Source organism: Anopheles coustani (assembly GCF_943734705.1).
Source record: "Anopheles coustani chromosome X unlocalized genomic scaffold, idAnoCousDA_361_x.2 X_unloc_32, whole genome shotgun sequence".
Taxonomy (NCBI): Eukaryota; Metazoa; Arthropoda; class Insecta; order Diptera; family Culicidae; genus Anopheles; species Anopheles coustani.
Genome location: NW_026525140.1, coordinates 192,501 through 205,261, shown reverse-complemented (window position 1 = coordinate 205,261; position 12,761 = coordinate 192,501). Strand labels below are relative to the sequence as shown.

Genomic DNA, 12,761 nt, shown 5'->3' with positions numbered 1-12,761 from the left:
TGGTATTTTACGAAAAATCGGCTAAGTCCCAAAATGGGGATGTCAGAACTACACTCAAATGTTACCACACCAAGCAAGGCAAACTTATATGAAGCAAAGGACCCTGATGGGTCATATGGTATGGATCGAAAAATCGGCTAAGTCCCAAAATGGGGATGTCAGAACTACACTCATGTGTTACCACATCAAGCAAGGCAAACTTATATGAAGCAAAGGACCCTGATGGGTCATATGGTATTGATCGAAAAATCGGCTAAGTCCCAAAATGGGGATGTCAGAACTACACTCAAATGTTACCACACCAAGCAAGGCAAACTTATATGAAGCAAAGGACCCTGATGGGTCATATGGTATTTTACGAAAAATCGGCTAAGTCCCAAAATGGGGATGTCAGAACTACACTCAAATGTTACCACACCAAGCAAGGCAAACTTATATGAAGCAAAGGACCCTGATGGGTCATATGGTATTTTACGAAAAATCGGCTAAGTCCCAAAATGGGGATGTCAGAACTACACTCAAATGTTACCACACCAAGCAAGGCAAACTTATATGAAGCAAAGGACCCTGATGGGTCATATGGTATTTTACGAAAAATCGGCTAAGTCCCAAAATGGGGATGTCAGAACTACACTCAAATGTTACCACACCAAGCAAGGCAAACTTATATGAAGCAAAGGACCCTGATGGGTCATATGGTATGGATCGAAAAATCGGCTAAGTCCCAAAATGGGGATGTCAGAACTACACTCAAATGTTACCACACCAAGCAAGGCAAACTTATATGAAGCAAAGGACCCTGATGGGTCATATGGTATTTTACGAAAAATCGGCTAAGTCCCAAAATGGGGATGTCAGAACTACACTCAAATGTTACCACACCAAGCAAGGCAAACTTATATGAAGCAAAGGACCCTGATGGGTCATATGGTATGGATCGAAAAATCGGCTAAGTCCCAAAATGGGGATGTCAGAACTACACTCAAATGTTACCACACCAAGCAAGGCAAACTTATATGAAGCAAAGGACCCTGATGGGTCATATGGTATTTTACGAAAAATCGGCTAAGTCCCAAAATGGGGATGTCAGAACTACACTCAAATGTTACCACACCAAGCAAGGCAAACTTATATGAAGCAAAGGACCCATATGGGTCATATGGTATTTTACGAAAAATCGGCTAAGTCCCAAAATGATGATGTCAGAACTACACTCAAATGTTACCATACCAAGCAAGGCAAACTTATATGAAGGAAAGGACCCATATGGGTCATATGGTATTTTACGAAAAATCGGCTAAGTCCCAAAATGGGGATGTCAGAACTACACTAAAAAGTTACCACACCAAGCAAGGCAAAGTACCTAGGTGAACCCTAGGAAGAAACACGGACCAAGTCAGATGGCCTAAGTCAATAGAACAAGTGACCTAGGCAAAGTTGTATGGCGCTGAGGACCCTGAAAAATCTGGTTAGTGTAGTTTAGACAGGGTAGGTTTTTGGGTCGGCCGAACCCCCTTATTTTGGGTTTTGGCCACATCAAGAAGCTACACCTAGGCAAACTGCCTAGGGTGAAAGTGCGAAGACCAATCGAATAGTAAGACAAGTTTTGACCGATCGCCCTAGGCAAGCTTGTATGAAGAAAGGGACCCTAAGGGTCATATGGAAATACATGAAAAATCGGCTAAGTCCCAAAATTGGGATGTCAGAACTACACTAAAAAGTTACCACATCAAGCAAGGCAAACTACCTAGGTGAACCCTAGCAAGAAACACGGACCAAGTCAGATGGCCTAAGTCAAGAGTGCAAGTGACCTAGGCAAAGTTGTATGACGGTGAGGACCCTGAAAAATCTGGTTAGTGTAGTTTAGACAGGGGAGGTTTTTGGGTCGGCTGAACCTCCTTATTTTGGGTTTTGACCTCCTCAAGAAGCTACACCTAGGCAAACTGCCTAGGGTGAAAGTGCGAAGACCAATCGAATAGTAAGACAAGTTTTGACCGATCGCCCTAGGCAAGCTTGTATGAAGAAAGGGACCCTATGGGTCATATGGAAATACATGAAAAATCGGCTAAGTCCCAAAATTGGGATGTCTGAACTACACTAAAAAGTTACCACATCAAGCAAGGCAAAGTACCTAGGTGAACCCTAGCAAGAAACACGGACCAAGTCAGATGGCCTAAGTCAAGAGAACAAGTGACCTAGGCAAAGTTGTATGACGGTGAGGACCCTGAAAAATCTGGTTAGTGTAGTTTAGACAGGGGAGGTTTTTGAGTCGGCTGAACCTCCTTATTTTGGGTTTTGACCTCCTCAAGAAGCTACACCTAGGCAAACTGCCTAGGGTGAAAGTGCGAAGACCAATCGAATAGTAAGACAAGTTTTGACCGATCGCCCTAGGCAAGCTTGTATGAAGAAAGGGACCCTATGGGTCATATGGAAATACATGAAAAATCGGCTAAGTCCCAAAATTGGGATGTCTGAACTACACTAAAAAGTTACCACAGCAAGCAAGGCAAAGTACCTAGGTGAACCCTAGGAAGAAACACGGACCAAGTCAGATGGCCTAAGTCAAGAGTACAAGTGACCTAGGCAAAGTTGTATGGCGCTGAGGACCCTGAAAAATCGGGTTAGTGTAGTTCAGACAGGGGAGGTTTCTGGGTCGGCTGAACCTCCTTATTTCGGGTTTTGGCCTCCTCAAGAAGACAGACCTAGGCAAACTGCCTAGGGTGAAAGTGCGAAGACCAATCGAATAGTAAGACAAGTTTTGACCGATCGCCCTAGGCAAGCTTGTATGAAGAAAGGGACCCTATGGGTCATATGGAAATACATGAAAAATCGGCTAAGTCCCAAAATTGGGATGTCTGAACTACACTAAAAAGTTACCACATCAAGCAAGGCAAAGTACCTAGGTGAACCCTAGGAAGAAACACGGACCAAGTCAGATGGCCTAAGTCAAGAGTACAAGTGACCTAGGCAAAGTTGTATGGCGCTGAGGACCCTGAAAAATCGGGTTAGTGTAGTTCAGACAGGGGAGGTTTCTGGGTCGGCTGAACCTCCTTATTTCGGGTTTTGGCCTCCTCAAGAAGACAGACCTAGGCAAAGTGCCTAGGGTGAAAGTGCGAAGACCAATCGAATAGTAAGACAAGTTTTGACCGATCGCCCTAGGCAAGCTTGTATGAAGAAAGGGACCCTATGGGTCATTTGAAAATATACGAAAAATCGGCTAAGTCCCGAAATTGGGATGTCTGAACTACACTAAAAAGTTACCACATCAAGCAAGGCAAAGTACCTAGGTGAACCCTAGGAAGAAACACGGACCAAGTCAGATGGCCTAAGTCAAGAGTACAAGTGACCTAGGCAAAGTTGTATGGCGCTAAGGACCATGAAAAATCGGGTTAGTGTAGTTAAGACAGGGGAGGTTTCAGGGTCGGCTGGACCTCCTTATTTCGGGTTTTGGCCTCCTCAAGAAGACAGACCTAGGCGAACTGCCTAGGGTGAAAGTGCGAAGACCAATCGAATAGTAAGACAAGTTTTGACCGATCGCCCTAGGCAAGCTTGTATGAAGAAAGGGACCCTATGGGTCATATGGAAATACATGAAAAATCGGCTAAGTCCCAAAATTAGGATGTCTGAACTACACTAAAAAGTTACCACATCAAGCAAGGCAAAGTACCTAGGTGAACCCTAGGAAGAAACACGGACCAAGTCGGATGGCCTAAGTCAAGAGTACAAGTGACCTAGGCAAAGTTGTATGGCGCTGAGGACCCTGAAAAATCGGGTTAGTGTAGTTCAGACAGGGGAGGTTTCAGGGTCGGCCGAACCTCCTTATTTCGGGTTTTGGCCTCCTCAAGAAGACAGACCTAGGCGAACTGCCTAGGGTGAAAGTGCGAAGACCAATCGAATAGTAAGACAAGTTTTGACCGATCGCCCTAGGCAAGCTTGTATGAAGAAAGGGACCCTATGGGTCATATGGAAATATACGAAAAATCGGCTAAGTCCCAAAATTGGGATGTCAGAACTACACTATAAAGTTACCACATTAGCAAGGCAGACTTGTATGAAGAACGGGACCCTGGTGAAAGTAGCAAATATCCCAAACCGAACATGAATATTATACACACAAGAGTACGAACATAAAGGAACACGGACCAAGCGTACCGAGAGAATCGGTACTATAGAACCCTAGTGGTTCTACACAAAGACTTTATGTTAGGGGTTCAAGCCCCATAGTACTCAAACGGTGACAGTAGCAAATATCCCAAAACGAACGTGAATCTTATTCACAAGAGTACGAACATAAAGGAACACGGACCAAGCGTACCGAGAGAATCGGTACTATAGAGCCCTCGTGGTTCTACACAAAGACTTTATGTTCGGGGTTCACACCCCAAATCGAACGTGGAATTTACTTTCTGATGGTCATGCGGTCGTCCAAAGGGGTCTAGTATCCTGGGATGACAAGCATCACGGGCACAGCTCGTATCAAAACAGTCGAAGAGGCCCGCGAAAGCTTGCTTTCCATGGCTATGCGATGCACAAATTGAGTTTACTCACCGTAGTATAAAACGAACGAACCGAACCTATCCGAGTAGGGATAATGGGCGCAGTAACATACTTCTGTGACCCAGCGAGAGTTGAACGAGGTGACATGAACTGTCAGTGGCTTATATCAGATGGGATACATACATGAGATTGCTTTCAAATCTACACTCGAAAACCTAACCAAGTAAAAGCGAACGTGGGGAGGATTCGAAACTGGTAACGAAATCTTAAGCTGGAAAGAGTCATCACTATGGATACATATTATGCGAAACCAATCAAGTGCTCAGTACTGATCCAAAACCTAAGAGCACTAGTGAACACCTTATTCTCACCCTAGTTCACATCCAAGTGATCGACCACGTGTGTGAAGCAAAGACCAATCGAATTCCTGAATGAACCGAACACTATGAACAAATGGCCAAAAACGTTATAACTATCCAAACATACTACTATCTAGCGAAAGTCATCACGATGGAACCATACCATGATCTTTAACCTATAGCGCTCACCATATTCCTACCCAGAGTGCAAGTGAACAGATTGCTCACCCCTACCCAGTTCACAACCACGTGATCGACTAACATACCGAGGTTACCACAAGTCAAAGTTATACGTTTACAAGCGCAAGACCAATCGAAAACCCCGAAAGCAATCTCGACCCAAAATGTATTATCCGTGAGTGTAGTCGAGTCTCGTACTCGTCATCTGTAATCGTCGGATAGAATATCCAGTACACGGTTGTCTTTCCAAATGAAATCTACATACAGAACTCGCTCTTGGCAAATGGGTGGCAATGGCGCAATCAGGAGCGAGTTCCCGTCCGGGTGCCAAGTGATTGGCAAATGTCTGGGGGAAAGCAACCATATATTGATTGTTAGTGTACTGGGTGTTTGAGGTATGTAGTATCCACGCTTGGTTGGGTGTGTCAGAGGACCATGGATGCGTTCACAACCCCAATTGGGGTACATCGGGAATGATTTTGTGGAACCGATGTGCCCGGCACACACTAAGTTTTGTTGCAAGTTAATAGTGTGCCATGTCCGGGGGGGTTGTGATTAAACTCTGGTGAATTGCGTACTGTGGTGATTGGGGTATGAAAGCCCCGCAGTTGCAATGATCGGACGCGCCTAGCGTGTCCTTTAGTTGATGGTAGGGAAATGAAGGCCCTTGTCAGCTCACCTAAGTATTCATGGAAGTTTGGCATAAGGTCGCTGTGGTAGGGGTATGAAGGCCCCGTCAGCGCATGCACAATCGGGCGCACGTGCGCTTAGCGGAGTCGAATGCCGCTCAAGTGCCTGTCCGGTGCATCGGGTGTGTGTGATACGAGGGCAATGAGGTTCGCACGGGGGCTCGCCTCCCGTGTGCTACCGGACTTGACAACATATAGAACGTGGTGTTTGCTCCTCCGGGTGCAATGGGACAATGAACATTCGAACGCAAAGTCGGAATTCTGGTTGATCCTACCAGTAATATACGCTCGTCTCAAAGGTTAAGCCATGCATGTCTAAGTACAAACAGATTTAATGTGAAACCGCATAAGGCTCAGTATAACAGCTATAATTTACGAGATCATCAACCTAGTTACTTGGATAACTGTGGAAAATCTAGAGCTAATACATGCAACATGCCAGGACCCTCGCGGGAACTGGTGCACTTATTAGTCAAACCAATCGCGGGTTCTCCGTGTCATTGAGTTGAAGTCTGGATAATGATGCTGATCGTATGGTCTCGCACCGACGACAGATCTCGCAAATATCTGCCCTATCAACTATGGATGGTAGTATAGAGGACTACCATGGTTGCAACGGGTAACGGGGAATCAGGGTTCGATTCCGGAGAGGGAGCCTGAGAAATGGCTACCACATCCAAGGAAGGCAGCAGGCGCGTAAATTACCCAATCCCGGGACGGGGAGGTAGTGACGAGAAATAACAATATGAAACTCTTTAATGATGTTTCATAATTGGAATGAGTAGAGCATAAATCCTTCTACGAGGATCAAGTGGAGGGCAAGTCTGGTGCCAGCAGCCGCGGTAATTCCAGCTCCACTAGCGTATATTAAAATTGTTGCGGTTAAAACGTTCGAAGTTGATACTTGTCCAACACAGTCCGGCTCCGCCGACCCGGTCAACCCGTGGTCGGTGGGCCAAGTCGGAATCTGGTTGCGACTCAATGGTGTGGTAGGGCACCAAGTCTGTGTCATGGTGTGCCCTTCAACGGGTGCAAGTGTAACATAGAGCTCGACCGCTCACGTTTACCTTGAACAAATTAGAGTGCTTAAAGCAGGGTGCCCAAACGCCCTAGAATAATCTTGCATGGAATAATGGAATACGACCTTGGTCTAATCTTTCATTGGTTTGTACTCAGACCGGAGGTAATGATTAACAGAAGTAGTTGGGGACACTAGTATTACGGCGCGAGAGGTGAAATTCGTAGACCGTCGTAAGACTAACTAAAGCGAAGGCATTTGTCAAGGATGCTTTCTTTAATCAAGAACGAAAGTTAGAGGATCGAAGGCGATTAGATACCGCCCTAGTTCTAACCGTAAACGATGCCAACTAGCAATTGGGAGACGCTACAACCAGGTGCTCTCAGTAGCTTCCGGGAAACCAAAGTCAGGTTCCGGGGGAAGTATGGTTGCAAAGTTGAAACTTAAAGGAATTGACGGAAGGGCACCACAATGAAATGGAGCTTGCCTCACGGGACACGGTCTTCAGCCGGTGACGGCTGACACGCTCCTCGACCACATGCTGCACGATCCTGACGCCTGGGAGCGTGTGGAAGAGGCGGCGGTCAGTGTCACCCGCGAGCTGCAGCGAGTTTGGAGAATCGAAAGCGGCGTGGAGGCTCGACGAGCGGTTCATCGAGAGAGGCGGCGAGCGGCGGAGCAGGCAGCACGACAGCAGCGGCGGCGAGAGGGCCGATTCGGCCTCGACCCAACGCTGAGGGATCGTATACTGGCCATGGACGAGGTGACGCGCGTGGAATTCAGGCGGGTGGCTCGCCAGCTTCAGGATAACATCAGGCGCCTGGAGCTTCGTCGTGACCGGATGCCGACGAGGGTATTCGAGGCTACTATGGCCGTCCGTGTGGCCAGCCTCCGACATCACGATGCGGCACCAGAGAACCGGGCAGCAACGGCGGCAACCTTACAACAGGCACAACTGTCATTGCAGGAGGCTCGACGAGAGCGAAGGAACGCTCGACAACGGCAGACGAGACGAGCAGAGCGACGAGCAGAGCGGCAGGAGAGCCGCGCAAGTGCGCGCCAACGGCGCAGATGATTACCAGGGGACGAGTCCCAGTAGGCCTACGCCTAATAGATAGATAGTGGCTCGACAGCCAGACGCCCGCCCCACACGGCTCTACCGTGTAGGTGCATGCCGTGTGGGGCACCTTCAAGGGCGAGAGTAGGGAGTAGGAATTGTCTTTCTGTAAACTGTGATATAATTTTTAGAATTTTAAGAGAAATACAGTTCTGAACCCTGATGAAAAAAAATGAAATGGAGCTTGCGGTTCAATTTGACTCAACACGGGAAAACTTACCAGGTCCGAACTTATGGAGGTGAGACAGATTAATAGCTCTTTCTCAAATTTAAGGGTAGTGGTGCATGGCCGTTCTTAGTTCGTGGATTGATTTGTCTGGTTAATTCCGATAACGAACGTGACTCACATATGCTAACTAGAACGCAGTCAGCGTTAATGCGTCGATGCCGATTGGAACGGGTTAGGACCTTTCGGTGGAGTATGACCTGACACCTTCGCTGTTCGTGTGCGCAAGTGCACTTACGGTACGCTGCTTAGCAGGACAATTTGTGTTTAGCAAAATGAGATCGAGCGATAACAGGTCCGTGATGCCCTTAGATGTTCTGGGCTACACGCGTGCTACAATGTGGGTAGCAGCGTGTCTCCTATTCCGAGAGGAACGGGAAATCACTCAAATACTCACTTAGTAGGGATTATGGATTGCAATGGTCCATATGAACTCGGAACTTCTAGTAAGTGCTGGTCATCAGCCAGCGTTGAATACGTCCCTGCCCTTTGTACACACCGCCCGTCGCTACTACCGTTGGATTATTTAGTGAGGTCTTTGGAGATGATCGTTCGCTGGATCCTCGTGAACCGCGTCTGCTTTATCGAAGTTGACCGAACTTGATGATTTAGAGGAAGTAAAAGTCGTAACAAGGTTTCCGTAGGTGAACCTGCGGAAGGATCATTAGTGGCCAAGTGATCCTTCCAGAAGTCCGAACCTGCGGGTTGAGACTTCGGCACAAGTTGCCATATGATAATTGACGAAACACTATAGAAGTCCGAACCTGCGGGTTGAGACTCAGGCACAAGTTGCCATATGAAAGTTGACGAAACACTAACAAGTCCGAACCTGCGGGTTGAGACTTAGGCACACGTTGCCTTATACATGACTTCGAACAAATACACAAGTCCGAACCTGCGGGTTGAGACTTAGGCACAAGTTGCCTTATACATGACTTCGAACAAATACACAAGTCCGAACCTGCGGGTTGAGACTTAGGCACAAGTTGCCATATGAAAGTTGACGAAACACTAACAAGTCCGAACCTGCGGGTTGAGACTTAGGCACACGTTGCCTTATACATGACTTCGAACAAATACACAAGTCCGAACCTGCGGGTTGAGACTTAGGCACAAAATGCCTTATACATACATTGGCCAAATAAACAGAAGTCCGAACCTGCGGGTTGAGACTTAGGCACAAGTTGCCATATTATATTCGATCAAACACTAAGTAGTCCGAACCTGCGGGTTGAGACTCAAGACCGTAACAAGATGTCACTATACAAGTCCGAACCTAAGGGTTGAGACTTAATGCGATCTAGATACCAAGTTGACATCCAATACCTGTTGAGCAAAACCAAAGATTCCCTGTTCTCCAATGTATACACTATATAACAGGGAATCATGAAGAAATCAAGCAAGCGTGAAACAAAGTCATCACTTGGGCATGCTCGATAGCCAACCACATGACCTTAACCTAAGAGAGCATGCAAACCACATGATACCTATAAACGATTAACCCGCCCTAGTTCAATCGTTCACCAAGTGATGACTTCAGTATGGCTAAGAGAAAAACTTTTAAATGGGAAAAACTCTAAGTCCGAACCTCCGGGTTGAGACTTCCGCGTCGGAGGTGGGCGCACCTCCTATCCGAAAGATGATGAATCAGGGGTGTTCGGTCAGCAATGGTCGGATGCCCCGTCGTAGTCCAACTATGACAATCAAAGTCAAGACCTCCGGGTTGAGACTTTCCGCGAGTACAAGCATAAAGGAACACGGACCAAGCCGTACCGAGAGAATCGGTACTAGAGCCCTCGTGGTTCTACATTGAGAGAGCCCTCGTGGTTCTCATTAGGGGCTTTATGCAAGTCGTACTCAATACTGTGGTGTGAAGTATAAAGTATAGTCCTCGCCTGGTCCACGCTGCTTCGGCGGTCCTGGGTAAGATAGTTAATTCTAGCTTGCCCTATGTGGAAGAGGACTCAATACCCTACCTGTTGAGCTTGAAACAAAGTCATCACTTGGGCATGCTCATATTGCCATACACAATTACATTATATTCGAATGAGCATGCAAGCGACCCTATATAGACCGAACCAAAACGATAGATACCGCCGTAGTTCACCCCCACCAAGTGATGACTTCAGTATGGCTAGTGTGTGAAGTATAAAGTATAGTCCTCCCCTGGTCCACACTGCTTCGGCGGTCCTGGGTAAGATAGTTAGTTCTAGCTTGCCCTATGTGGAAGAGGACACAATACTTAATACTTAGAGTACAAGCATAAAGGAACACGGACCAAGCCGTACCGAGAGAATCGGTACTAGAGCCCTCGCGGTTCTACATTGTGAGCCCTCGTGGTTCAAACTAGATACTTTATGCAAGGCGTACTCAAAACTGTGGTGTGAAGTATAAAGTATAGTCCTCATCTGGTCCACGCTGCTTCGGCGGTCCTGGGTAAGATAGTTAATTCTAGCTTGCCCTATGTGGAAGAGGACACAATACTTAATACTGTGGTGTAATGGACAAGGTATAGTCCTCCACTGGTCCACGCTGCTCCGGCGGTCCTGGGTAAGATAGTTCATTCTAGCTTGCCCTATGTGGAAGAGGACTCAATACCCTACCTGTTGAGCTTGAAACAAAGTCATCACTTGGGCATGCTCATATTGCCATACAATATTCCATTATCTACTAATGAGCATGCAGCTATATGATTATAACCTGTAAACGATTACCCCGCCGTAGTTCAGCGCTTCAACCAAGTGATGACTTCAGTATGGCTAGTGTGTGAAGTATAAAGTATAGTCCTCCCCTGGTCCACACTGCTTCGGCGGTCCTGGGTAAGATAGTTAGTTCTAGCTTGCCCTATGTGGAAGAGGACACCATACTTAATACTGTGGTGTAATGAACAAAGTATAGTCCTCCACTGGTCCACGCTGCTTCGGCGGTCCTGGGTAAGATAGTTAGTTCTAGCTTGCCCTATGTGGAAGAGGGCATACAAGACAAAGTATAGTTCTCCCCTGGTCCACGCTGCTTCGGCGGTCCTGGGTAAGATAGTTAATTCTAGCTTGCCCTATGTGGAAGAGAGCATACATGAACCAAGAACGAAGGTTATGATCGAGGAATGATTCGACAACTAACCGATGGTATGAAATGTGAAGAATTCAAGCAAGCACACAATCAAGTCATCACTTGGGCATGCTCGATAGCCAACCTCATGACATTAACCTAGTAGAGCATGCGAAAACCAATATATATGTAAACGATGCCTCCCTAGTTCAGCGCTTCAACCAAGTGATGACTTCAGAATGGCTAAATCAAATCGGTTCAAACCATACCATCGGTATCCTATTGAAACACACAAGTCGATATCAAACCTCATGATTGTGTAGTCCTCCACTGGTCCACGCCGCTTCGGCCGTCCTGGGTAAAATGGAACATTCCAGCTTGCCCTATGTGGAAGAGGGCACATTACTCAATACTGTGGTGTGAAGTATAAAGTTCAGTTCTCCCCTGGTCCACGCTGCTTCGGCGGTCCTGGGTAAGATAGTTCATTCTAGCTTGCCCTATGTGGAAGAGGACACTTAATACTTCGTCTCTAAGCGGCGGCTTGACTCCTCCCTACGGGGAACGGGTTTACGCGCACAGCGGCGGCTTACGCACTATGGCAGTCATGGATGCCTTACGTTTCTATGAAAAGTGTGTTCCTCCCCTGGTCCACGCTGCTTCGGCAGTCCTGGGTAAGATAGTTAGTTCTAGCTTGCCCTATGTGGAAGAGGACACGTAGACTTACTGTGGTGTGAAGTATAAAGTTCAGTTCTCCCCTGGTCCACGCCGCTTCGGCCGTCCTGGGTAAAATGGATTCATCCAGCTTGCCCTATGTGGAATGAGGACACTTTATGCTTCGTCTCTAAGCGGCGGCTTGCTCCTCCCTACGGGGAACGGGTATACGCGCACAGCGGCGGCTTACGTTATGGCAGTCATGGATGCCTTACGTTTCCATGAAAAGTGTGTTCCTCCCCTGGTCCACGCTGCTTCGGCAGTCCTGGGTAAGATAGTTAGTTCTAGCTTGCCCTATGTGGAAGAGGACACGTAGACTTACTGTGGTGTGAAGTATAAGGTTCAGTTCTCCCCTGGTCCACGCCGCTTCGGCCGTCCTGGGTAAAATGGATTCATCCAGCTTGCCCTATGTGGAATGAGGACACTTTATGCTTCGTCTCTAAGCGGCGGCTTGCTCCTCCCTACGGGGAACGGGTATACGCGCACAGCGGCGGCTTACGCAAGTTAGTCACCCTCGGCAGTGGATCACTCGGCTCATGGATCGATGAAGACCGCAGCTAACTGCGCGTCATAATGTGAACTGCAGGACACATGAACATTGATAAGTTGAACGCATATTGCACGTCGTGGGAACCTACCATGATGTACAGATGACTGAGCGCTTATATTTGAGAAATGTATCGCATACATTTAACTACGCCGTGACACCCGTCACGAGACGTGCACCATGATGTTAACTAGGGTCGCGACGACCCGCTAGCATTAAAGAACCCGTGGTTTACAATATACTGGCATTGGAATTCGAAGTATTTAGAGCGTCCGTGTTCCCGCGTGAGGCGGAAGTACGAGGAGAAGGCGTGCTTGTGGTGTCTGTGGTGGTGTTTACTGATGTCTAGCTTCAGCTTATTTATTTATT

The 12,761-nt window shown here is 47.3% G+C and overlaps 1 non-coding gene across 1 annotated transcript; it reads left to right on the top strand.

The window, feature by feature from the left end:
- Window positions 1-12,354: 12,354 nt before the first annotated feature.
- Window positions 12,355-12,509, top strand: LOC131270474 (5.8S ribosomal RNA). Its single transcript, XR_009179542.1, has one exon. It is a non-coding gene; the product is annotated as a 5.8S ribosomal RNA (ribosomal RNA).
- Window positions 12,510-12,761: the final 252 nt, after the last annotated feature.